The 23,769-nt window shown below is 40.9% G+C and overlaps 11 non-coding genes across 11 annotated transcripts; all 11 read left to right on the top strand.

Annotated features, from left to right (window-relative positions):
- Window positions 1–576: 576 nt before the first annotated feature.
- On the top strand, window positions 577–649 carry TRNAR-ACG (transfer RNA arginine (anticodon ACG)). The gene has a single exon. It is a non-coding gene; the product is annotated as a tRNA-Arg (tRNA).
- A 1,503-nt stretch (window positions 650–2,152) lies between these two features.
- TRNAR-ACG (transfer RNA arginine (anticodon ACG)) lies at window positions 2,153–2,225 on the top strand. Its single transcript has one exon. It is a non-coding gene; the product is annotated as a tRNA-Arg (tRNA).
- Window positions 2,226–2,233: 8 nt separating this feature from the next.
- On the top strand, window positions 2,234–2,305 carry TRNAH-GUG (transfer RNA histidin (anticodon GUG)). Its single transcript has one exon. It is a non-coding gene; the product is annotated as a tRNA-His (tRNA).
- Window positions 2,306–3,691: 1,386 nt separating this feature from the next.
- Window positions 3,692–3,764, top strand: TRNAR-ACG (transfer RNA arginine (anticodon ACG)). The gene has a single exon. It is a non-coding gene; the product is annotated as a tRNA-Arg (tRNA).
- A 1,506-nt stretch (window positions 3,765–5,270) lies between these two features.
- Window positions 5,271–5,343, top strand: TRNAR-ACG (transfer RNA arginine (anticodon ACG)). The gene has a single exon. It is a non-coding gene; the product is annotated as a tRNA-Arg (tRNA).
- An 8-nt stretch (window positions 5,344–5,351) lies between these two features.
- On the top strand, window positions 5,352–5,423 carry TRNAH-GUG (transfer RNA histidin (anticodon GUG)). Its single transcript has one exon. It is a non-coding gene; the product is annotated as a tRNA-His (tRNA).
- Window positions 5,424–6,826: 1,403 nt separating this feature from the next.
- On the top strand, window positions 6,827–6,899 carry TRNAR-ACG (transfer RNA arginine (anticodon ACG)). The gene has a single exon. It is a non-coding gene; the product is annotated as a tRNA-Arg (tRNA).
- Window positions 6,900–18,634: 11,735 nt separating this feature from the next.
- TRNAR-ACG (transfer RNA arginine (anticodon ACG)) lies at window positions 18,635–18,707 on the top strand. Its single transcript has one exon. It is a non-coding gene; the product is annotated as a tRNA-Arg (tRNA).
- An 8-nt stretch (window positions 18,708–18,715) lies between these two features.
- TRNAH-GUG (transfer RNA histidin (anticodon GUG)) lies at window positions 18,716–18,787 on the top strand. The gene has a single exon. It is a non-coding gene; the product is annotated as a tRNA-His (tRNA).
- A 1,416-nt stretch (window positions 18,788–20,203) lies between these two features.
- On the top strand, window positions 20,204–20,276 carry TRNAR-ACG (transfer RNA arginine (anticodon ACG)). Its single transcript has one exon. It is a non-coding gene; the product is annotated as a tRNA-Arg (tRNA).
- Window positions 20,277–20,284: 8 nt separating this feature from the next.
- TRNAH-GUG (transfer RNA histidin (anticodon GUG)) lies at window positions 20,285–20,356 on the top strand. Its single transcript has one exon. It is a non-coding gene; the product is annotated as a tRNA-His (tRNA).
- The last annotated feature ends 3,413 nt before the right edge of the window (window positions 20,357–23,769 follow it).

Below are 23,769 nucleotides of genomic sequence, written 5' to 3'. Positions count from 1 at the left end.
ACTCTCTCTCACCCTCTTCGAGGGTGGTGTGCAAGTCTCTACCTCTATCTTCGAGGGTGGCGAACAAGCCTCGCTATTTCTTTCTCACCCTCTTGCAGGTGGTGCTTAGCTCTCACACTCTCATCACCCACTCTAAGCGCAATCGATCAACTCTTTTCAGCGGTCGATCATCACTAATCTACAATAAAATTCTTCATCTTTATTATTTTCTTTCCTTTTGACAACTTTTGTCTGCCAAGTAGTGATTTTGCTGGTTACTCTCAGATAGTAATATTAGGTAAAAGGAAACTTTACATATAACTGTAAATTGTTTCTTTTGCATGATTTCTTTTTCTATCTGCCAACTAGTGAATTTGCTTTCTCGAAAAATGTGAGAAAAATTGAAACATCGCACATGAATGCAGGAAGATAGAAATTGTTCATTCTAAAACATGAATTTCAGATTGAACAAAAATATTTTGTTTCAGATTCTGAGTGGATTGGCAAGAAAGAAAGACTTATGTGGTGATGACAGCCTATTGCAGGTTTTACTTTGCTTTAGCATGATGGTGCATGAAAAAGAAAACATCAACGTAAGGGCCAGTGGCGCAATGGATAACGCGTCTGACTACGGATCAGAAGATTGTAGGTTCGACTCCTACCTGGCTCGACAATGTTTCCGTGATCGTATAGTGGTTAGTACTCTGCGTTGTGGCCGCAGCAACCCCGGTTCGAATCCGGGTCACGGCATCTTATAGATTCTGCACAAAGCTTTAAATAAGCTGATTTTTGAAATTTTGCAATCAGTAAATAGCAGCAAACTTCATCTTCTTCATCAATTCTTCTCTATGCATGCGATGGTTAATATTCAGTGATTCTACCTCCTCACAAAACTTAAGACAAACAGGAACTTCACAAATGACCATAACATTTATACAGAAATGTTTAGCCTCTCTTACAAGATATTCTTTTAAAGCAAAAACAATAGTAATTAGCAAGTGTGGCACTTCATCATCAAGTGTCATTTAACTCAATGCAAAAAACAGTGGCCACAGTTCTGTATTTTCCACGCAGATTTGCTGCAGTTTTAAATACACAGCATGTCACTTCTTTGTGCAGATTCTGCAGCGGTTTGGCACCTGCTCCATGACAGGTGTCAAACCGCAGGGGAGAACCACAGGCTAATCCACAGATAAACCACATGTCTGTTGACAATGTTGACAAGTGGATTTAGACAAATCCATGCGGAAAATTCCACAGCAGAATTGGCAACATGAGCACACACCCTAAGCGTCTTCTCTCCCTCTCTTGCCAACAGTAATTAGCAAGTTTGACACTTCATCATGCATTCGTGTACTCAGCAATGCTAGTAGTCGACTGAGTAACAGGTGTCTCTCAGGCATCTTCTCTCCCCCTCTCTCTCACCCTCTTCAAGGGTGGTGCACAAGTCTCTAACTCTATCTTTGAGGGTGGTGAACAAGTCTCACAATTTCCTTCTCACCCTCTGTGCAGGTGGTGCTCAACTCTCTCTCTCTCTATCTCTCTCTCTCTATCTCTCTATCTCTCTCTCTCTTCATCGTCTTACTCTGGCACTCTCTCTCACCCTCTTCGAGGGTGGTGTGCAAGTCTCTACCTCTATCTTCGAGGGTGGCGAACAAGCCTCGCTATTTCTTTCTCACCCTCTTTGCAGGTGGTGCTTAGCTCTCACACTCTCATCACCCACTCTAAGCGCAATCGATCAACTCTTTTCAGCGGTCGATCATCACTAATCTACAATAAAATTCATCAGCCTTTATTATTTTTCTTTCCTTTTGACAACTTTTGTCTGCCAAGTAGTGATTTTGCTGGTTACTCTCAAGATAGTAATATTAGGTAAAAGGAAACTTTACATATAACTTGTAAATTGTTTCTTTTGCATGATTTCTTTTTCTATCTGCCAACTAGTGAATTTGCTTTCTCGAAAAATGTGAGAAAAATTGAAACATCGCACATGAATGCAGGAAGATAGAAATTGTTCATTCTAAAACATGAATTTCAGATTGAACAAAAATATTTTGTTTCAGATTCTGAGTGGATTGGCAAGAAAAGAAAGACTTATGTGGCGATGACAGCCTATTGCAGGTTTTACTTTGCTTTAGCATGATGGTGCATGAAAAAGAAAACATCAATGTAAGGGCCAGTGGCGCAATGGATAACGCGTCTGACTACGGATCAAAAGATTGTAGGTTCGACTCCTACGTGGCTCGAGAATGTTGCCGTGATCGTATAGTGGTTAGTACTCTGCGTTGTGGCCGCAGCAACCCCGGTTCAAATCCGGGTCACGGCATCTTATAGATTCTGCACAAAGCTTTAAATAAGCTGATTTTTGAAATTTTGCAATCAGTAAATAGGCAGCAAACTTCATCTTCTTCATCAATTCTTCTCTATGCATGCGATGGTTAATATTCAGTGATTCTACCTCCTCACAAAACTTAAGACAAACAAGAACTTCACAAATGACCATAACATTTATACAGAAATGTTTAGCCTCTCTTACAAGATATTCTTTTAAAGCAAAAACAATAGTAATTAGCAAGTGTGGCACTTCATCATCAAGTGTCATTTAACTCAATGCAAAAAACAGTGCCCACAGTTCTGTATTTTCCACGCAGATTTGCTGCAGTTTTAAATACACAGCATGTCACTTCTTTGTGCAGATTCTGCAGCGGTTTGGCACCTGCTCCATGACAGGTGTCAAACCGCAGGGGAGAACCACAGGCTAATCCACAGATAAACCACATGTCTGTTGACAATGTTGACAAGTGGATTTAGACAAATCCATGCGGAAAATTCCACAGCAGAATTGGCAACATGAGCACACACCCTAAGCGTCTTTCTCTGCCTCTCTTGCCAACAGTAATTAGCAAGTTTGACACTTCATCATGCATTCGTGTACTCAGCAATGCTAGTTAGTCGACTGAGTAACAGGTGTCTCTCAGGCATCTCTCTCTCTCTCTCTCTCTCTCTCTCTCTCTCTCTCTCTCTCTCTCTCTCTCTCTCTCTCTCTCTCTCTCTCTCTCTCTCTCTCTCTCTCTCTCTCTCTCTCTCTCTCTCTCTCTCTAACAGGTTGTGCTTCATCGTCTTACTCTGGCACTCTCTCTCACCCTCTTCGAGGGTGGTGTGCAAGTCTCTACCTCTATCTTCGAGGGTGGCGAACAAGCCTCGCTATTTCTTTCTCACCCTCTTTGCAGGTGGTGCTTAGCTCTCACACTCTCATCACCCACTCTAAGCGCAATCGATCAACTCTTTTCAGCGGTCGATCATCACTAATCTACAATAAAATTCTTCATCTTTATTATTTTTCTTTCCTTTTGACAACTTTTGTCTGCCAAGTAGTGATTTTGCTGGTTACTCTCAAGATAGTAATATTAGGTAAAAGGAAACTTTACATATAACTTGTAAATTGTTTCTTTTGCATGATTTCTTTTTCTATCTGCCAACTAGTGAATTTGCTTTCTCGAAAAATGTGAGAAAAATTGAAACATCGCACATGAATGCAGGAAGATAGAAATTGTTCATTCTAAAACATGAATTTCAGATTGAACAAAAATATTTTGTTTCAGATTCTGAGTGGATTGGCAAGAAAAGAAAGACTTATGTGGTGATGACAGCCTATTGCAGGTTTTACTTTGCTTTAGCATGATGGTGCATGAAAAAGAAAACATCAACGTAAGGGCCAGTGGCGCAATGGATAACGCGTCTGACTACGGATCAGAAGATTGTAGGTTCGACTCCTACCTGGCTCGACAATGTTTCCGTGATCGTATAGTGGTTAGTACTCTGCGTTGTGGCCGCAGCAACCCCGGTTCGAATCCGGGTCACGGCATCTTATAGATTCTGCACAAAGCTTTAAATAAGCTGATTTTTGAAATTTTGCAATCAGTAAATAGGCAGCAAACTTCATCTTCTTCATCAATTCTTCTCTATGCATGCGATGGTTAATATTCAGTGATTCTACCTCCTCACAAAACTTAAGACAAACAGGAACTTCACAAATGACCATAACATTTATACAGAAATGTTTAGCCTCTCTTACAAGATATTCTTTTAAAGCAAAAACAATAGTAATTAGCAAGTGTGGCACTTCATCATCAAGTGTCATTTAACTCAATGCAAAAAACAGTGCCCACAGTTCTGTATTTTCCACGCAGATTTGCTGCAGTTTTAAATACACAGCATGTCACTTCTTTGTGCAGATTCTGCAGCGGTTTGGCACCTGCTCCATGACAGGTGTCAAACCGCAGGGGAGAACCACAGGCTAATCCACAGATAAACCACATGTCTGTTGACAATGTTGACAAGTGGATTTAGACAAATCCATGCGGAAAATTCCACAGCAGAATTGGCAACATGAGCACACACCCTAAGCGTCTTTCTCTCCCTCTCTTGCCAACAGTAATTAGCAAGTTTGACACTTCATCATGCATTCGTGTACTCAGCAATGCTAGTTAGTCGACTGAGTAACAGGTGTCTCTCAGGCATCTTTCTCTCCCCCTCTCTCTCACCCTCTTCAAGGGTGGTGCACAAGTCTCTAACTCTATCTTTGAGGGTGGTGAACAAGTCTCACAATTTCCTTCTCACCCTCTGTGCAGGTGGTGCTCAACTCTCTCTCTCTCTATCTCTCTCTCTCTATCTCTCTATCTCTCTCTCTCTTCATCGTCTTACTCTGGCACTCTCTCTCACCCTCTTCGAGGGTGGTGTGCAAGTCTCTACCTCTATCTTCGAGGGTGGCGAACAAGCCTCGCTATTTCTTTCTCACCCTCTTTGCAGGTGGTGCTTAGCTCTCACACTCTCATCACCCACTCTAAGCGCAATCGATCAACTCTTTTCAGCGGTCGATCATCACTAATCTACAATAAAATTCATCACCTTTATTATTTTTCTTTCCTTTTGACAACTTTTGTCTGCCAAGTAGTGATTTTGCTGGTTACTCTCAAGATAGTAATATTAGGTAAAAGGAAACTTTACATATAACTTGTAAATTGTTTCTTTTGCATGATTTCTTTTTCTATCTGCCAACTAGTGAATTTGCTTTCTCGAAAAATGTGAGAAAAATTGAAACATCGCACATGAATGCAGGAAGATAGAAATTGTTCATTCTAAAACATGAATTTCAGATTGAACAAAAATATTTTGTTTCAGATTCTGAGTGGATTGGCAAGAAAAGAAAGACTTATGTGGCGATGACAGCCTATTGCAGGTTTTACTTTGCTTTAGCATGATGGTGCATGAAAAAGAAAACATCAATGTAAGGGCCAGTGGCGCAATGGATAACGCGTCTGACTACGGATCAGAAGATTGTAGGTTCGACTCCTACGTGGCTCGAGAATGTTGCCGTGATCGTATAGTGGTTAGTACTCTGCGTTGTGGCCGCAGCAACCCCGGTTCAAATCCGGGTCACGGCATCTTATAGATTCTGCACAAAGCTTTAAATAAGCTGATTTTTGAAATTTTGCAATCAGTAAATAGGCAGCAAACTTCATCTTCTTCATCAATTCTTCTCTATGCATGCGATGGTTAATATTCAGTGATTCTACCTCCTCACAAAACTTAAGACAAACAAGAACTTCACAAATGACCATAACATTTATACAGAAATGTTTAGCCTCTCTTACAAGATATTCTTTTAAAGCAAAAACAATAGTAATTAGCAAGTGTGGCACTTCATCATCAAGTGTCATTTAACTCAATGCAAAAAACAGTGCCCACAGTTCTGTATTTTCCACGCAGATTTGCTGCAGTTTTAAATACACAGCATGTCACTTCTTTGTGCAGATTCTGCAGCGGTTTGGCACCTGCTCCATGACAGGTGTCAAACCGCAGGGGAGAACCACAGGCTAATCCACAGATAAACCACATGTCTGTTGACAATGTTGACAAGTGGATTTAGACAAATCCATGCGGAAAATTCCACAGCAGAATTGGCAACATGAGCACACACCCTAAGCGTCTTTCTCTGCCTCTCTTGCCAACAGTAATTAGCAAGTTTGACACTTCATCATGCATTCGTGTACTCAGCAATGCTAGTTAGTCGACTGAGTAACAGGTGTCTCTCAGGCATCTCTCTCTCTCTCTCTCTCTCTCTCTCTCTCTCTCTCTCTCTCTCTCTCTCTCTCTCTCTCTCTCTCTCTCTCTCTCTCTCTCTCTCTCTCTCTCTCTCTCTCTCTCTCTCTCTCTCTCTCTCTCTCTCTCTCCTAAGAGGTTGTGCTTCATCGTCTTACTCTGGCACTCTCTCTCACCCTCTTCGAGGGTGGTGTGCAAGTCTCTACCTCTATCTTCGAGGGTGGCGAACAAGCCTCGCTATTTCTTTCTCACCCTCTTTGCAGGTGGTGCTTAGCTCTCACACTCTCATCACCCACTCTAAGCGCAATCGATCAACTCTTTTCAGCGGTCGATCATCACTAATCTACAATAAAATTCATCACCTTTATTATTTTTCTTTCCTTTTGACAACTTTTGTCTGCCAAGTAGTGATTTTGCTGGTTACTCTCAAGATAGTAATATTAGGTAAAAGGAAACTTTACATATAACTTGTAAATTGTTTCTTTTGCATGATTTCTTTTTCTATCTGCCAACTAGTGAATTTGCTTTCTCGAAAAATGTGAGAAAAATTGAAACATCGCACATGAATGCAGGAAGATAGAAATTGTTCATTCTAAAACATGAATTTCAGATTGAACAAAAATATTTTGTTTCAGATTCTGAGTGGATTGGCAAGAAAAGAAAGACTTATGTGGTGATGACAGCCTATTGCAGGTTTTACTTTGCTTTAGCATGATGGTGCATGAAAAAGAAAACATCAACGTAAGGGCCAGTGGCGCAATGGATAACGCGTCTGACTACGGATCAGAAGATTGTAGGTTCGACTCCTACCTGGCTCGATCGTATAGTGGTTAGTACTCTGCGTTGTGGCCGCAGCAACCCCGGTTCGAATCCGGGTCACGGCATCTTATAGATTCTGCACAAAGCTTTAAATAAGCTGATTTTTGAAATTTTCCAATCAGTAAATAGGCAGCAAACTTCATCTTCTTCATCAATTCTTCTCTATGCATGCGATGGTTAATATTCAGTGATTCTACCTCCTCACAAAACTTAAGACAAACAGGAACTTCACAAATGACCATAACATTTATACAGAAATGTTTAGCCTCTCTTACAAGATATTCTTTTAAAGCAAAAACAATAGTAAATAGCAAGTGTGGCACTTCATCATCAAGTGTCATTTAACTCAATGCAAAAAACAGTGCCCACAGTTCTGTATTTTCCACGCAGATTTGCTGCAGTTTTAAATACACAGCATGTCACTTCTTTGTGCAGATTCTGCAGCGGTTTGGCACCTGCTCCATGACAGGTGTCAAACCGCAGGGGAGAACCACAGGCTAATCCACAGATAAACCACATGTCTGTTGACAATGTTGACAAGTGGATTTAGACAAATCCATGCGGAAAATTCCACAGCAGAATTGGCAACATGAGCACACACCCTAAGCGTCTTTCTCTCCCTCTCTTGCCAACAGTAATTAGCAAGTTTGACACTTCATCATGCATTCGTGTACTCAGCAATGCTAGTTAGTCGACTGAGTAACAGGTGTCTCTCAGGCATCTTTCTCTCCCCCTCTCTCTCACCCTCTTCAAGGGTGGTGCACAAGTCTCTAACTCTATCTTTGAGGGTGGTAAACAAGTCTCACAATTTCCTTCTCACCCTCTGTGCAGGTGGTGCTCAACTCTCTCTCTCTCTATCTCTCTCTCTCTATCTCTCTATCTCTCTCTCTCTTCATCGTCTTACTCTGGCACTCTCTCTCACCCTCTTCGAGGGTGGTGTGCAAGTCTCTACCTCTATCTTCGAGGGTGGTGAACAAGCCTCGCTATTTCTTTCTCACCCTCTTTGCAGGTGGTGCTTAGCTCTCACACTCTCATCACCCACTATAAGCGCAATCGATCAACTCTTTTCAGCGGTCGATCATCACTAATCTACAATAAAATTCATCACCTTTATTATTTTTCTTTCCTTTTGACAACTTTTGTCTGCCAAGTAGTGATTTTGCTGGTTACTCTCAAGATAGTAATATTAGGTAAAAGGAAACTTTACATATAACTTGTAAATTGTTTCTTTTGCATGATTTCTTTTTCTATCTGCCAACTAGTGAATTTGCTTTCTCGAAAAATGTGAGAAAAATTGAAACATCGCACATGAATGCAGGAAGATAGAAATTGTTCATTCTAAAATATGAATTTCAGATTGAACAAAAATATTTTGTTTCAGATTCTGAGTGGATTGGCAAGAAAAGAAAGACTTATGTGGCGATGACAGCCTATTGCAGGTTTTACTTTGCTTTAGCATGATGGTGCATGAAAAAGAAAACATCAATGTAAGGGCCAGTGGCGCAATGGATAACGCGTCTGACTACGGATCAGAAGATTGTAGGTTCCACTCCTACATGGCTCGAGAATGTTGCCGTGATCGTATAGTGGTTAGTACTCTGCGTTGTGGCCGCAGCAACCCTAGTTCGAAACCGGGTCACGCTATCTTATAGATTCTGCACAAACCTTTAAATAAGCTGATTTTTGAAATTTTGCAATCAGTAAATAGGCAGCAAACTTCATCTTCTTCATCAATTCTTCTCTATGCATGCGATGGTTAATATTCAGTGATTCTACCTCCTCACAAAACTTAAGACAAACAGGAACTTCACAAATGACCATAACATTTATACAGAAATGTTTAGCCTCTCTTACAAGATATTCTTTTAAAGCAAAAACAATAGTAATTAGCAAGTGTGGCACTTCATCATCAAGTGTCATTTAACTCAATGCAAAAAACAGTGCCCACAGTTCTGTATTTTCCACGCAGATTTGCTGCAGTTTTAAATACACAGCATGTCACTTCTTTGTGCAGATTCTGCAGCGGTTTGGCACCTGCTCCATGACAGGTGTCAAACCGCAGGGGAGAACCACAGGCTAATCCACAGATAAACCACATGTCTGTTGACAATGTTGACAAGTGGATTTAGACAAATCCATGCGGAAAATTCCACAGCAGAATTGGCAACATGAGCACACACCCTAAGCGTCTTTCTCTGCCTCTCTTGCCAACAGTAATTAGCAAGTTTGACACTTCATCATGCATTCGTGTACTCAGCAATGCTAGTTAGTCGACTGAGTAACAGGTGTCTCTCAGGCATCTTTCTCTCCCCCTCTCTCTCACCCTCTTCAAGGGTGGTGCACAAGTCTCTAACTCTATCTTTGAGGGTGGTGAACAAGTCTCACAATTTCCTTCTCACCCTCTGTGCAGGTGGTGCTCAACTCTCTCTCTCTCTCTCTCTCTCTCTCTCTCTCTCTCTCTCTCTCTCTCTCTCTCTCTCTCTCTCTCTCTCTCTCTCTCTCTCTCTCTCTCTCTCTCTCCTAACAGGTTGTGCTTCATTGTCTTACTCTGGCACTCTCTCTCACCCTCTTCGAGGGTGGTGTGCAAGTCTCTACCTCTATCTTCGAGGGTGGCGAACAAGCCTCGCTATTTCTTTCTCACCCTCTTTGCAGGTGGTGCTTAGCTCTCACACTCTCATCACCCACTCTAAGCGCAATCGATCAACTCTTTTCAGCGGTCGATCATCACTAATCTACAATAAAATTCATCATCTTTATTATTTTTCTTTCCTTTTGACAACTTTTGTCTGCCAAGTAGTGATTTTGCTGGTTACTCTCAAGATAGTAATATTAGGTAAAAGGAAACTTTACATATAACTTGTAAATTGTTTCTTTTGCATGATTTCTTTTTCTATCTGCCAACTAGTGAATTTGCTTTCTCGAAAAATGTGAGAAAAATTGAAACATCGCACATGAATGCAGGAAGATAGAAATTGTTCATTCTAAAACATGAATTTCAGATTGAACAAAAATATTTTGTTTCAGATTCTGAGTGGATTGGCAAGAAAAGAAAGACTTATGTGGCGATGACAGCCTATTGCAGGTTTTACTTTGCTTTAGCATGATGGTGCATGAAAAAGAAAACATCAACGTAAGGGCCAGTGGCGCAATGGATAACGCGTCTGACTACGGATCAGAAGCATCACGGCATCTTATAGATTCTGCACAAAGCTTTAAATAAGCTGATTTTTGAAATTTTGCAATCAGTAAATAGGCAGCAAACTTCATCTTCTTCATCAATTCTTCTCTATGCATGCGATGGTTAATATTCAGTGATTCTACCTCCTCACAAAACTTAAGACAAACAGGAACTTCACAAATGACCATAACATTTATACAGAAATGTTTAGCCTCTCTTACAAGATATTCTTTTAAAGCAAAAACAATAGTAATTAGCAAGTGTGGCACTTCATCATCAAGTGTCATTTAACTCAATGCAAAAAGCAGTGGCCACAGTTCTGTATTTTCCACGCAGATTTGCTGCAGTTTTAAATACACAGCATGTCACTTCTTTGTGCAGATTCTGCAGCGGTTTGGCACCTGCTCCATGACAGGTGTCAAACCGCAGGGGAGAACCACAGGTTAATCCACAGATAAACCACATGTCTGTTGACAATGTTGACAAGTGGATTTAGACAAATCCATGCGGAAAATTCCACAGCAGAATTGGCAACATGAGCACACACCCTAAGCGTCTTTCTCTCCCTCTCTTGCCAACAGTAATTAGCAAGTTTGACACTTCATCATGCATTCGTGTACTCAGCAATGCTAGTTAGTCGACTGAGTAACAGGTGTCTCTCAGGCATCTTTCTCTCCCCCTCTCTCTCACCCTCTTCAAGGGTGGTGCACAAGTCTCTAACTCTATCTTTGAGGGTGGTGAACAAGTCTCACAATTTCCTTCTCACCCTCTGTGCAGGTGGTGCTCAACTCTCTCTCTATCTCTCTCTCTCTCTCTCCATCGTCTTACTCTGGCACTCTCTCTCACCCTCTTCGAGGGTGGTGTGCAAGTCTCTACCTCTATCTTCGAGGGTGGTGAACAAGCCTCGCTATTTCTTTCTCACCCTCTTTGCAGGTGGTGCTTAGCTCTCACACTCTCATCACCCACTCTAAGCGCAATCGATCAACTCTTTTCAGCGGTCGATCATCACTAATCTACAATAAAATTCATCACCTTTATTATTTTTCTTTCCTTTTGACAACTTTTGTCTGCCAAGTAGTGATTTTGCTGGTTACTCTCAAGATAGTAATATTAGGTAAAAGGAAACTTTACATATAACTTGTAAATTGTTTCTTTTGCATGATTTCTTTTTCTATCTGCCAACTAGTGAATTTGCTTTCTCGAAAAATGTGAGAAAAATTGAAACATCGCACATGAATGCAGGAAGATAGAAATTGTTCATTCTAAAACATGAATTTCAGATTGAACAAAAATATTTTGTTTCAGATTCTGAGTGGATTGGCAAGAAAAGAAAGACTTATGTGGCGATGACAGCCTATTGCAGGTTTTACTTTGCTTTAGCATGATGTGCATGAAAAAGAAAACATCAACGTAAGGGCCAGTGGTGCAATGGATAACGCGTCTGACTACGGATCAGAAGATTGTAGGTTCGACTCCTACCTGGCAGGAGAATGTTGCCGTGATCGTATAGTGGTTAGTACTCTGCGTTGTGGCCGCAGCAACCCTAGTTCGAAACCGGGTCACGCTATCTTATAGATTCTGCACAAACCTTTAAATAAGCTGATTTTTGAAATTTTGCAATCAGTAAATAGGCAGCAAACTTCATCTTCTTCATCAATTCTTCTCTATGCATGCGATGGTTAATATTCAGTGATTCTACCTCCTCACAAAACTTAAGACAAACAGGAACTTCACAAATGACCATAACATTTATACAGAAATGTTTAGCCTCTCTTACAAGATATTCTTTTAAAGCAAAAACAATAGTAATTAGCAAGTGTGGCACTTCATCATCAAGTGTCATTTAACTCAATGCAAAAAACAGTGCCCACAGTTCTGTATTTTCCACGCAGATTTGCTGCAGTTTTAAATACACAGCATGTCACTTCTTTGTGCAGATTCTGCAGCGGTTTGGCACCTGCTCCATGACAGGTGTCAAACCGCAGGGGAGAACCACAGGCTAATCCACAGATAAACCACATGTCTGTTGACAATGTTGACAAGTGGATTTAGACAAATCCATGCGGAAAATTCCACAGCAGAATTGGCAACATGAGCACACACCCTAAGCGTCTTTCTCTCCCTCTCTTGCCAACAGTAATTAGCAAGTTTGACACTTCATCATGCATTCGTGTACTCAGCAATGCTAGTTAGTCGACTGAGTAACAGGTGTCTCTCAGGCATCTTTCTCTCCCCCTCTCTCTCACCCTCTTCAAGGGTGGTGCACAAGTCTCTAACTCTATCTTTGAGGGTGGTGAACAAGTCTCACAATTTCCTTCTCACACTCTGTGCAGGTGGTGCTCAACTCTCTCTCTCTCTCTCTCTCTCTCTCTCTCTCTCTCTCTCTCTCTCTCTCTCTCTCTCTCTCTCTCTCTCTCTCTCTCTCTCTCTCTCTCTCTCTCTCTCTCTCTCTCTCTCTCTCTCTCTCTCTCTCTCTCTCTCCTAACAGGTTGTGCTTCATCGTCTTACTCTGGCACTCTCTCTCACCCTCTTCGAGGGTGGTGTGCAAGTCTCTACCTCTATCTTCGAGGGTGGTGAACAAGCCTCGCTATTTCTTTCTCACCCTCTTTGCAGGTGGTGCTTAGCTCTCACACTCTCATCACCCACTATAAGCGCAATCGATCAACTCTTTTCAGCGGTCGATCATCACTAATCTACAATAAAATTCATCACCTTTATTATTTTTCTTTCCTTTTGACAACTTTTGTCTGCCAAGTAGTGATTTTGCTGGTTACTCTCAAGATAGTAATATTAGGTAAAAGGAAACTTTACATATAACTTGTAAATTGTTTCTTTTGCATGATTTCTTTTTCTATCTGCCAACTAGTGAATTTGCTTTCTCGAAAAATGTGAGAAAAATTGAAACATCGCACATGAATGCAGGAAGATAGAAATTGTTCATTCTAAAATATGAATTTCAGATTGAACAAAAATATTTTGTTTCAGATTCTGAGTGGATTGGCAAGAAAAGAAAGACTTATGTGGCGATGACAGCCTATTGCAGGTTTTACTTTGCTTTAGCATGATGGTGCATGAAAAAGAAAACATCAATGTAAGGGCCAGTGGCGCAATGGATAACGCGTCTGACTACGGATCAGAAGATTGTAGGTTCCACTCCTACATGGCTCGAGAATGTTGCCGTGATCGTATAGTGGTTAGTACTCTGCGTTGTGGCCGCAGCAACCCTAGTTCGAAACCGGGTCACGCTATCTTATAGATTCTGCACAAACCTTTAAATAAGCTGATTTTTGAAATTTTGCAATCAGTAAATAGGCAGCAAACTTCATCTTCTTCATCAATTCTTCTCTATGCATGCGATGGTTAATATTCAGTGATTCTACCTCCTCACAAAACTTAAGACAAACAGGAACTTCACAAATGACCATAACATTTATACAGAAATGTTTAGCCTCTCTTACAAGATATTCTTTTAAAGCAAAAACAATAGTAATTAGCAAGTGTGGGCACTTCATCATCAAGTGTCATTTAACTCAATGCAAAAAACAGTGCCCACAGTTCTGTATTTTCCACGCAGATTTGCTGCAGTTTTAAATACACAGCATGTCACTTCTTTGTGCAGATTCTGCAGCGGTTTGGCACCTGCTCCATGACAGGTGTCAAACCGCAGGGGAGAACCACAGGCTAATCCACAGATAAACCACATGTCTGTTGACAATGTTGACAAGTGGATTTAGACAAATCCATGCGGAAAATTCCACAGCAGAATTGGCAACATGAGCACACACCCTAAGCGTCTTTCTCTGCCTCTCTTGCCAACAGTAATTAGCAAGTTTGACACTTCATCATGCATTCGTGTACTCAGCAATGCTAGTTAGTCGACTGAGTAACAGGTGTCTCTCAGGCATCTTTCTCTCCCCCTCTCTCTCACCCTCTTCAAGGGTGGTGCACAAGTCTCTAACTCTATCTTTGAGGGTGGTGAACAAGTCTCACAATTTCCTTCTCACCCTCTGTGCAGGTGGTGCTCAACTCTCGCTCTCTCTCTCTCTCTCTCTCTCTCTCTCTCTCTCTCTCTCTCTCTCTCTCTCTCTCTCTCTCTCTCTCTCTCTCTCTCTCTCTCTCTCTCTCTCTCTCTCTCTCTCTCTCTCTCTCTCTCTCTCTCTCCTAACAGGTTGTGCTTCATTGTCTTACTCTGGCACTCTCTCTCACCCTCTTCGAGGGTGGTGTGCAAGTCTCTACCTCTATCTTCGAGGGTGGCGAACAAGCCTCGCTATTTCTTTCTCACCCTCTTTGCAGGTGGTGCTTAGCTCTCACACTCTCATCACCCACTCTAAGCGCAATCGATCAACTCTTTTCAGCGGTCGATCATCACTAATCTACAATAAAATTCATCATCTTTATTATTTTTCTTTCCTTTTGACAACTTTTGTCTGCCAAGTAGTGATTTTGCTGGTTACTCTCAAGATAGTAATATTAGGTAAAAGGAAACTTTACATATAACTTGTAAATTGTTTCTTTTGCATGATTTCTTTTTCTATCTGCCAACTAGTGAATTTGCTTTCTCGAAAAATGTGAGAAAAATTGAAACATCGCACATGAATGCAGGAAGATAGAAATTGTTCATTCTAAAACATGAATTTCAGATTGAACAAAAATATTTTGTTTCAGATTCTGAGTGGATTGGCAAGAAAAGAAAGACTTATGTGGCGATGACAGCCTATTGCAGGTTTTACTTTGCTTTAGCATGATGGTGCATGAAAAAGAAAACATCAACGTAAGGACCAGTGGCGCAATGGATAACGCGTCTGACTACGGATCAGAAGCATCACGGCATCTTATAGATTCTGCACAAAGCTTTAAATAAGCTGATTTTTGAAATTTTGCAATCAGTAAATAGGCAGCAAACTTCATCTTCTTCATCAATTCTTCTCTATGCATGCGATGGTTAATATTCAGTGATTCTACCTCCTCACAAAACTTAAGACAAACAGGAACTTCACAAATGACCATAACATTTATACAGAAATGTTTAGCCTCTCTTACAAGATATTCTTTTAAAGCAAAAACAATAGTAATTAGCAAGTGTGGCACTTCATCATCAAGTGTCATTTAACTCAATGCAAAAAGCAGTGGCCACAGTTCTGTATTTTCCACGCAGATTTGCTGCAGTTTTAAATACACAGCATGTCACTTCTTTGTGCAGATTCTGCAGCGGTTTGGCACCTGCTCCATGACAGGTGTCAAACCGCAGGGGAGAACCACAGGTTAATCCACAGATAAACCACATGTCTGTTGACAATGTTGACAAGTGGATTTAGACAAATCCATGCGGAAAATTCCACAGCAGAATTGGCAACATGAGCACACACCCTAAGCGTCTTTCTCTCCCTCTCTTGCCAACAGTAATTAGCAAGTTTGACACTTCATCATGCATTCGTGTACTCAGCAATGCTAGTTAGTCGACTGAGTAACAGGTGTCTCTCAGGCATCTTTCTCTCCCCCTCTCTCTCACCCTCTTCAAGGGTGGTGCACAAGTCTCTAACTCTATCTTTGAGGGTGGTGAACAAGTCTCACAATTTCCTTCTCACCCTCTGTGCAGGTGGTGCTCAACTCTCTCTCTATCTCTCTCTCTCTCTCTCCATCGTCTTACTCTGGCACTCTCTCTCACCCTCTTCGAGGGTGGTGTGCAAGTCTCTACCTCTATCTTCGAGGGTGGCGAACAAGCCTCGCTATTTCTTTCTCACCCTCTTTGCAGGTGGTGCTTAGCTCTCACACTCTCATCACCCACTCTAAGCGCAATCGATCAACTCTTTTCAGCGGTCGATCATCACTAATCTACAATAAAATTCATCACCTTTATTATTTTTCTTTCCTTTTGACAACTTTTGTCTGCCAAGTAGTGATTTTGCTGGTTACTCTCAAGATAGTAATATTAGGTAAAAGGAAACTTTACATATAACTTGTAAATTGTTTCTTTTGCATGATTTCTTTTTCTATCTGCCAACTAGTGAATTTGCTTTCTCGAAAAATGTGAGAAAAATTGAAACATCGCACATGAATGCAGGAAGATAGAAATTGTTCATTCTAAAACATGAATTTCAGATTGAACAAAAATATTTTGTTTCAGATTCTGAGTGGATTGGCAAGAAAAGAAAGACTTATGTGGCGATGACAGCCTATTGCAGGTTTTACTTTGCTTTAGCATGATGTGCATGAAAAAGAAAACATCAACGTAAGGGCCAGTGGTGCAATGGATAACGCGTCTGACTACGGATCAGAAGATTGTAGGTTCGACTCCTGGCTGGAGAATGTTGCCGTGATCGTATAGTGGTTAGTACTCTGCGTTGTGGCCGCAGCAACCCTAGTTCGAAACCGGGTCACGCTATCTTAAAGATTCTGCACAAACCTTTAAATAAGCTGATTTTTGAAATTTTGCAATCAGTAAATAGGCAGCAAACTTCATCTTCTTCATCAATTCTTCTCTATGCATGCGATGGTTAATATTCAGTGATTCTACCTCCTCACAAAACTTAAGACAAACAGGAACTTCACAAATGACCATAACATTTATACAGAAATGTTTAGCCTCTCTTACAAGATATTCTTTTAAAGCAAAAACAATAGTAATTAGCAAGTGTGGCACTTCATCATCAAGTGTCATTTAACTCAATGCAAAAAACAGTGCCCACAGTTCTGTATTTTCCACGCAGATTTGCTGGCAGTTTTAAATACACAGCATGTCACTTCTTTGTGCAGATTCTGCAGCGGTTTGGCACCTGCTCCATGACAGGTGTCAAACCGCAGGGGAGAACCACAGGCTAATCCACAGATAAACACATGTCTGTTGACAATGTTGACAAGTGGATTTAGACAAAATCCATGCGGAAAATTCCACAGCAGAATTGGCAACATGAGCACACACCCCTAAGCGTCTTTCTCTCCCTCTCTTGCCAACAGTAATTAGCAAGTTTGACACTTCATCATGCATTCGTGTACTCAGCAATGCTAGTTAGTCGACTGAGTAACAGGTGTCTCTCAGGCATCTTTCTCTCACCCTCTCTCTCACCTCTTCAAGGGTGGTGCACAAGTCTCTAACTCTATCTTTGAGGGTGGTGAACAAGTCTCACAATTTCCTTCTCACACTCTGTGCAGGTGGTGCTCAACTCTCTCTCTCTCTCTCTCTCTCTCTCTCTCTCTCTCTCTCTCTCTCTCTCTTCTCTCTCTCTCTCTCTCTCTCTCTCTCTCTCTCTCTCTCTCTCTCTCTCTCTCTCTCTCTCTCTCTCTCTCTCTCTCTCTCCTAACAGGTTGTGCTTCATCGTCTTACTCTGGCACTCTCTCTCACCCTCTTCGAGGGTGGTGTGCAAGTCTCTACCTCTATCTTCGAGGGTGGCGAACAAGCCTCGCTATTTCTTTCTCACCCTCTTTGCAGGTGGTGCTTAGCTCTCACACTCTCATCACCCACTCTAAGCGCAATCGATCAACTCTTTTCAGCGGTCGATCATCACTAATCTACAATAAAATTCATCATCTTTATTATTTTTCTTTCATTTTGACAACTTTTGTCTGCCAAGTAGTGATTTTGCTGGTTACTCTCAAGATAGTAATATTAGGTAAAAGGAAACTTTACATATAACTTGTAAATTGTTTCTTTTGCATGATTTCTTTTTCTATCTGCCATCTAGTGAATTTGCTTTCTCGAAAAATGTGAGAAAAATTGAAACATCGCACATGAATGCAGGAAGATAGAAATTGTTCATTCTAAAACATGAATTTCAGATTGAACAAAAATATTTTGTTTCAGATTCTGAGTGGATTGGCAAGAAAAGAAAGACTTATGTGGCGATGACAGCCTATTGCAGGTTTTACTTTGCTTTAGCATGATGGTGCATGAAAAAGAAAACATCAACGTAAGGGCCAGTGGTGCAATGGATAATGCGTCTGACTACGGATCAGAAGATTGTAGGTTCAACTCCTGGCTGGAGAATGTTGCCGTGATCGTATAGTGGTTAGCACTCTGCGTTGTGGCCGCAGCAACCCTAGTTTGAAACCGGGTCACGGTATCTTATAGATTCTGCACAAACCTTTAAATAAGCTTATTTTTGAAATTTTGCAATCAGTAAATAGGCAGCAAACTTCATCTTCTTCATCAATTCTTCTCTATGCATGCGATGGTTAATATTCAGTGATTCTACCTCCTCACAAAACTTTTGTCTGCCAAGTAGTGATTTTGCTGGTTACTCTCAAGATAGTAATATTAGGTAAAAGGAAACTTTACATATAACTTGTAAATTGTTTCTTTTGCATGATTTCTTTTTCTATCTGCCAACTAGTGAATTTGCTTTCTCGAAAAATGTGAGAAAAATTGAAACATCGCACATGAATGCAGGAAGATAGAAATTGTTCATTCTAAAACATGAATTTCAGATTGAACAAAAATATTTTGTTTCAGATTCTGAGTGGATTGGCAAGAAAAGAAAGACTTATGTGGCGATGACAGCCTATTGCAGGTTTTACTTTGCTTTAGCATGATGGTGCATGAAAAAGAAAACATCAACGTAAGGGCCAGTGGCGCAATGGATAACGCGTCTGACTACGGATCAGAAGATTGTAGGTTCGACTCGTACCTGGCTCGAGAATGTTGCCGTGATCGTATAGTGGTTAGTACTCTGCGTTGTGGCCGCAGCAACCCCGGTTCGAATCCGGGTCACGGCATCTTATAGATTCTGCACAAAGCTTTAAATAAGCTGATTTTTGAAATTTTGCAATCAGTAAATAGGCAGCAAACTTCATCTTCTTCATCAATTCTTCTCTATGCATGCGATGGTTAATATTCAGTGATTCTACCTCCTCACAAAACTTAAGACAAACAGGACCTTCACAAATGACCATAACATTTATACAGAAATGTTTAGCCTCTCTTACAAGATATTCTTTTAAAGCAAAAACAATAGTAATTAGCAAGTGTGGCACTTCATCATCAAGTGTCATTTAACTCAATGCAAAAAACAGTGCCCACAGTTCTGTATTTTCCACGCAGATTTGCTGCAGTTTTAAATACACAGCATGTCACTTCTTTGTGCAGATTCTGCAGCGGTTTGGCACCTGCTCCATGACATGTGTCAAACCGCAGGGGAAAACCACAGGCTAATCCACAGATAAACCACATGTCTGTTGACAATGTTGACAAGTGGATTTAGACAAATCCATGCGGAAAATTCCACAGCAGAATTGGCAACATGAGCACACACCCTAAGCGTCTTTCTCTCCCTCTCTTGCCAACAGTAATTAGCAAGTTTGACACTTCATCATGCATTCGTGTACTCAGCAATGCTAGTTAGTCGACTGAGTAACAGGTGTCTCTCAGGCATCTTTCTCTCCCCCTCTCTCTCACCCTCTTCAAGGGTGGTGCACAAGTCTCTAACTCTATCTTTGAGGGTGGTGAACAAGTCTCACAATTTCCTTCTCACCCTCTGTGCAGGTGGTGCTCAACTCTCTCTCTATCTCTCTCTATCTCTCTCTCTCTCTCTCTTCATCGTCTTACTCTGGCACTCTCTCTCACCCTCTTCGAGGGTGGTGTGCAAGTCTCTACCTCTATCTTCGAGGGTGGCGAACAAGCCTCGCTATTTCTTTCTCACCCTCTTTGCAGGTGGTGCTTAGCTCTCACACTCTCATCACCCACTCTAAGCGCAATCGATCAACTCTTTTCAGCGGTCGATCATCACTGATCTACAATAAAATTCATCACCTTTATTATTTTTCTTTCCTTTTGACAACTTTTGTCTGCCAAGTAGTGATTTTGCTGGTTACTCTCAAGATAGTAATATTAGGTAAAAGGAAACTTTACATATAACTTGTAAATTGTTTCTTTTGCATGATTTCTTTTTCTATCTGCCAACTAGTGAATTTGCTTTCTCGAAAAATGTGAGAAAAATTGAAACATCGCACATGAATGCAGGAAGATAGAAATTGTTCATTCTAAAACATGAATTTCAGATTGAACAAAAATATTTTGTTTCAGATTCTGAGTGGATTGGCAAGAAAAGAAAGACTTATGTGGCGATGACAGCCTATTGCAGGTTTTACTTTGCTTTAGCATGATGGTGCATGAAAAAGAAAACATCAAAGTAAGGGCCAGTGGCGCAATGGATAACGCGTCTGACTACGGATCAGAAGATTGTAGGTTCGACTCCTACCTGGCTCAAGAATGTTGCCGTGATCGTATAGTGGTTAGTACTCTGCGTTGTGGCCGCAGCAACCCCGGTTCGAATCCGGGTCACGGCATCTTATAGATTCTGCACAAAGCTTTAAGTAAGCTGATTTTTGAAATTTTGCAATCAGTAAATAGGCAGCAAACTTCATCTTCTTCATCAATTCTTCTCTATGCATGCGATGGTTAATATTCAGTGATTCTACCTCCTCACAAAACTTAAGACAAACAGGAACTTCACAATTGACCATAACATTTATACAGAAATGTTTAGCCTCTCTTACAAGATATTCTTTTAAAGCAAAAACAATAGTAATTAGCAAGTGTGGCACTTCATCATCAAGTGTCATTTAACTCAATGCAAAAAGCAGTGGCCACAGTTCAGTATTTTCCACGCAGATTTGCTGCAGTTTTAAATACACAGCATGTCACTTCTTTGTGCAGATTCTGCAGCGGTTTGGCACCTGCTCCATGACAGGTGTCAAACCGCAGGGGAGAACCACAGGCTAATCCACAGATAAACCACATGTCTGTTGACAATGTTGACAAGTGGATTTAGACAAATCCATGCGGAAAATTCCACAGCAGAATTGGCAACATGAGCACACACCCTAAGCGTCTTTCTCTGCCTCTCTTGCCAACAGTAATTAGCAAGTTTGACACTTCATCATGCATTCGTGTACTCAGCAATGCTAGTTAGTCGACTGAGTAACAGGTGTCTCTCAGGCATCTTTCTCTCCCCCTCTCTCTCACCCTCTTCAAGGGTGGTGCACAAGTCTCTAACTCTATCTTTGAGGGTGGTGAACAAGTCTCACAATTTCCTTCTCACACTCTGTGCAGGTGGTGCTCAACTCTCTCTCTCTCTCTCTCTCTCTCTCTCTCTCTCTCTCTCTCTCTCTCTATCTCTCTCTCTCTCTCTCTCTCTCTCTCTCTCTCTCTCTCTCCTAACAGGTTGTGCTTCATCGTCTTGCTCTGGCACTCTCTCTCACCCTCTTCGAGGGTGGTGTGCAAGTCTCTACCTCTATCTTCGAGGGTGGCGAACAAGCCTCGCTATTTCTTTCTCACCCTCTTTGCAGGTGGTGCTTAGCTCTCACACTCTCATCACCCACTCTAAGCGCAATCGATCAACTCTTTTCAGCGGTCGATCATCACTAATCTACAATAAAATTCATCATCTTTATTATTTTTCTTTCCTTTTGACAACTTTTGTCTGCCAAGTAGTGATTTTGCTGGTTACTCTCAAGATAGTAATATTAGGTAAAAGGAAACTTTACATATAACTTGTAAATTGTTTCTTTTGCATGATTTCTTTTTCTATCTGCCAACTAGTGAATTTGCTTTCTCGAAAAATGTGAGAAAAATTGAAACATCGCACATGAATGCAGGAAGATAGAAATTGTTCATTCTAAAACATGAATTTCAGATTGAACAAAAATATTTTGTTTCAGATTCTGAGTGGATTGGCAAGAAAAGAAAGACTTATGTGGCGATGACAGCCTATTGCAGGTTTTACTTTGCTTTAGCATGATGGTGCATGAAAAAGAAAACATCAACGTAAGGGCCAGTGGCGCAATGGATAACGCGTCTGACTACGGATCAGAAGCATCACGGCATCTTATAGATTCTGCACAAAGCTTTAAATAAGCTGATTTTTGAAATTTTGCAATCAGTAAATAGGCAGCAAACTTCATCTTCTTCATCAATTCTTCTCTATGCATGCGATGGTTAATATTCAGTGATTCTACCTCCTCACAAAACTTAAGACAAACAGGAACTTCACAAATGACCATAACATTTATACAGAAATGTTTAGCCTCTCTTACAAGATATTCTTTTAAAGCAAAAACAATAGTAATTAGCAAGTGTGGCACTTCATCATCAAGTGTCATTTAACTCAATGCAAAAAGCAGTGGCCACAGTTCTGTATTTTCCACGCAGATTTGCTGCAGTTTTAAATACACAGCATGTCACTTCTTTGTGCAGATTCTGCAGCGGTTTGGCACCTGCTCCATGACAGGTGTCAAACCGCAGGGGAGAACCACAGGTTAATCCACAGATAAACCACATGTCTGTTGACAATGTTGACAAGTGGATTTAGACAAATTAATGCGGAAAATTCCACAGCAGAATTGGCAACATGAGCACACACCCTAAGCGTCTTTCTCTCCCTCTCTTGCCAACAGTAATTAGCAAGTTTGACACTTCATCATGCATTCGTGTACTCAGCAATGCTAGTTAGTCGACTGAGTAACAGGTGTCTCTCAGGCATCTTTCTCTCCCCCTCTCTCTCACCCTCTTCAAGGGTGGTGCACAAGTCTCTAACTCTATCTTTGAGGGTGGTGAACAAGTCTCACAATTTCCTTCTCACCCTCTGTGCAGGTGGTGCTCAACTCTCTCTCTATCTCTCTCTCTCTCTCTCCATCGTCTTACTCTGGCACTCTCTCTCACCCTCTTCGAGGGTGGTGTGCAAGTCTCTACCTCTATCTTCGAGGGTGGTGAACAAGCCTCGCTATTTCTTTCTCACCCTCTTTGCAGGTGGTGCTTAGCTCTCACACTCTCATCACCCACTCTAAGCGCAATCGATCAACTCTTTTCAGCGGTCGATCATCACTAATCTACAATAAAATTCATCACCTTTATTATTTTTCTTTCCTTTTGACAACTTTTGTCTGCCAAGTAGTGATTTTGCTGGTTACTCTCAAGATAGTAATATTAGGTAAAAGGAAACTTTACATATAACTTGTAAATTGTTTCTTTTGCATGATTTCTTTTTCTATCTGCCAACTAGTGAATTTGCTTTCTCGAAAAATGTGAGAAAAATTGAAACATCGCACATGAATGCAGGAAGATAGAAATTGTTCATTCTAAAACATGAATTTCAGATTGAACAAAAATATTTTGTTTCAGATTCTGAGTGGATTGGCAAGAAAAGAAAGACTTATGTGGCGATGACAGCCTATTGCAGGTTTTACTTTGCTTTAGCATGATGTGCATGAAAAAGAAAACATCAACGTAAGGGCCAGTGGTGCAATGGATAACGCGTCTGACTACGGATCAGAAGATTGTAGGTTCGACTCCTACCTGGCAGGAGAATGTTGCCGTGATCGTATAGTGGTTAGTACTCTGCGTTGTGGCCGCAGCAACCCTAGTTCGAAACCGGGTCACGCTATCTTATAGATTCTGCACAAACCTTTAAATAAGCTGATTTTTGAAATTTTGCAATCAGTAAATAGGCAGCAAACTTCATCTTCTTCATCAATTCTTCTCTATGCATGCGATGGTTAATATTCAGTGATTCTACCTCCTCACAAAACTTAAGACAAACAGGAACTTCACAAATGACCATAACATTTATACAGAAATGTTTAGCCTCTCTTACAAGATATTCTTTTAAAGCAAAAACAATAGTAATTAGCAAGTGTGGCACTTCATCATCAAGTGTCATTTAACTCAATGCAAAAAACAGTGCCCACAGTTCTGTATTTTC

This window comes from Dendrobates tinctorius, unplaced genomic scaffold (genome assembly GCF_039654945.1).
Source record: "Dendrobates tinctorius isolate UK_male_01 unplaced genomic scaffold, ASM3965494v1 ptg000601l, whole genome shotgun sequence".
In the NCBI taxonomy this organism is placed as follows: Eukaryota; Metazoa; Chordata; class Amphibia; order Anura; family Dendrobatidae; genus Dendrobates; species Dendrobates tinctorius.
Note: the sequence above shows the minus strand (reverse complement) of the source record. Positions and strands in the feature narration are given on the sequence as shown.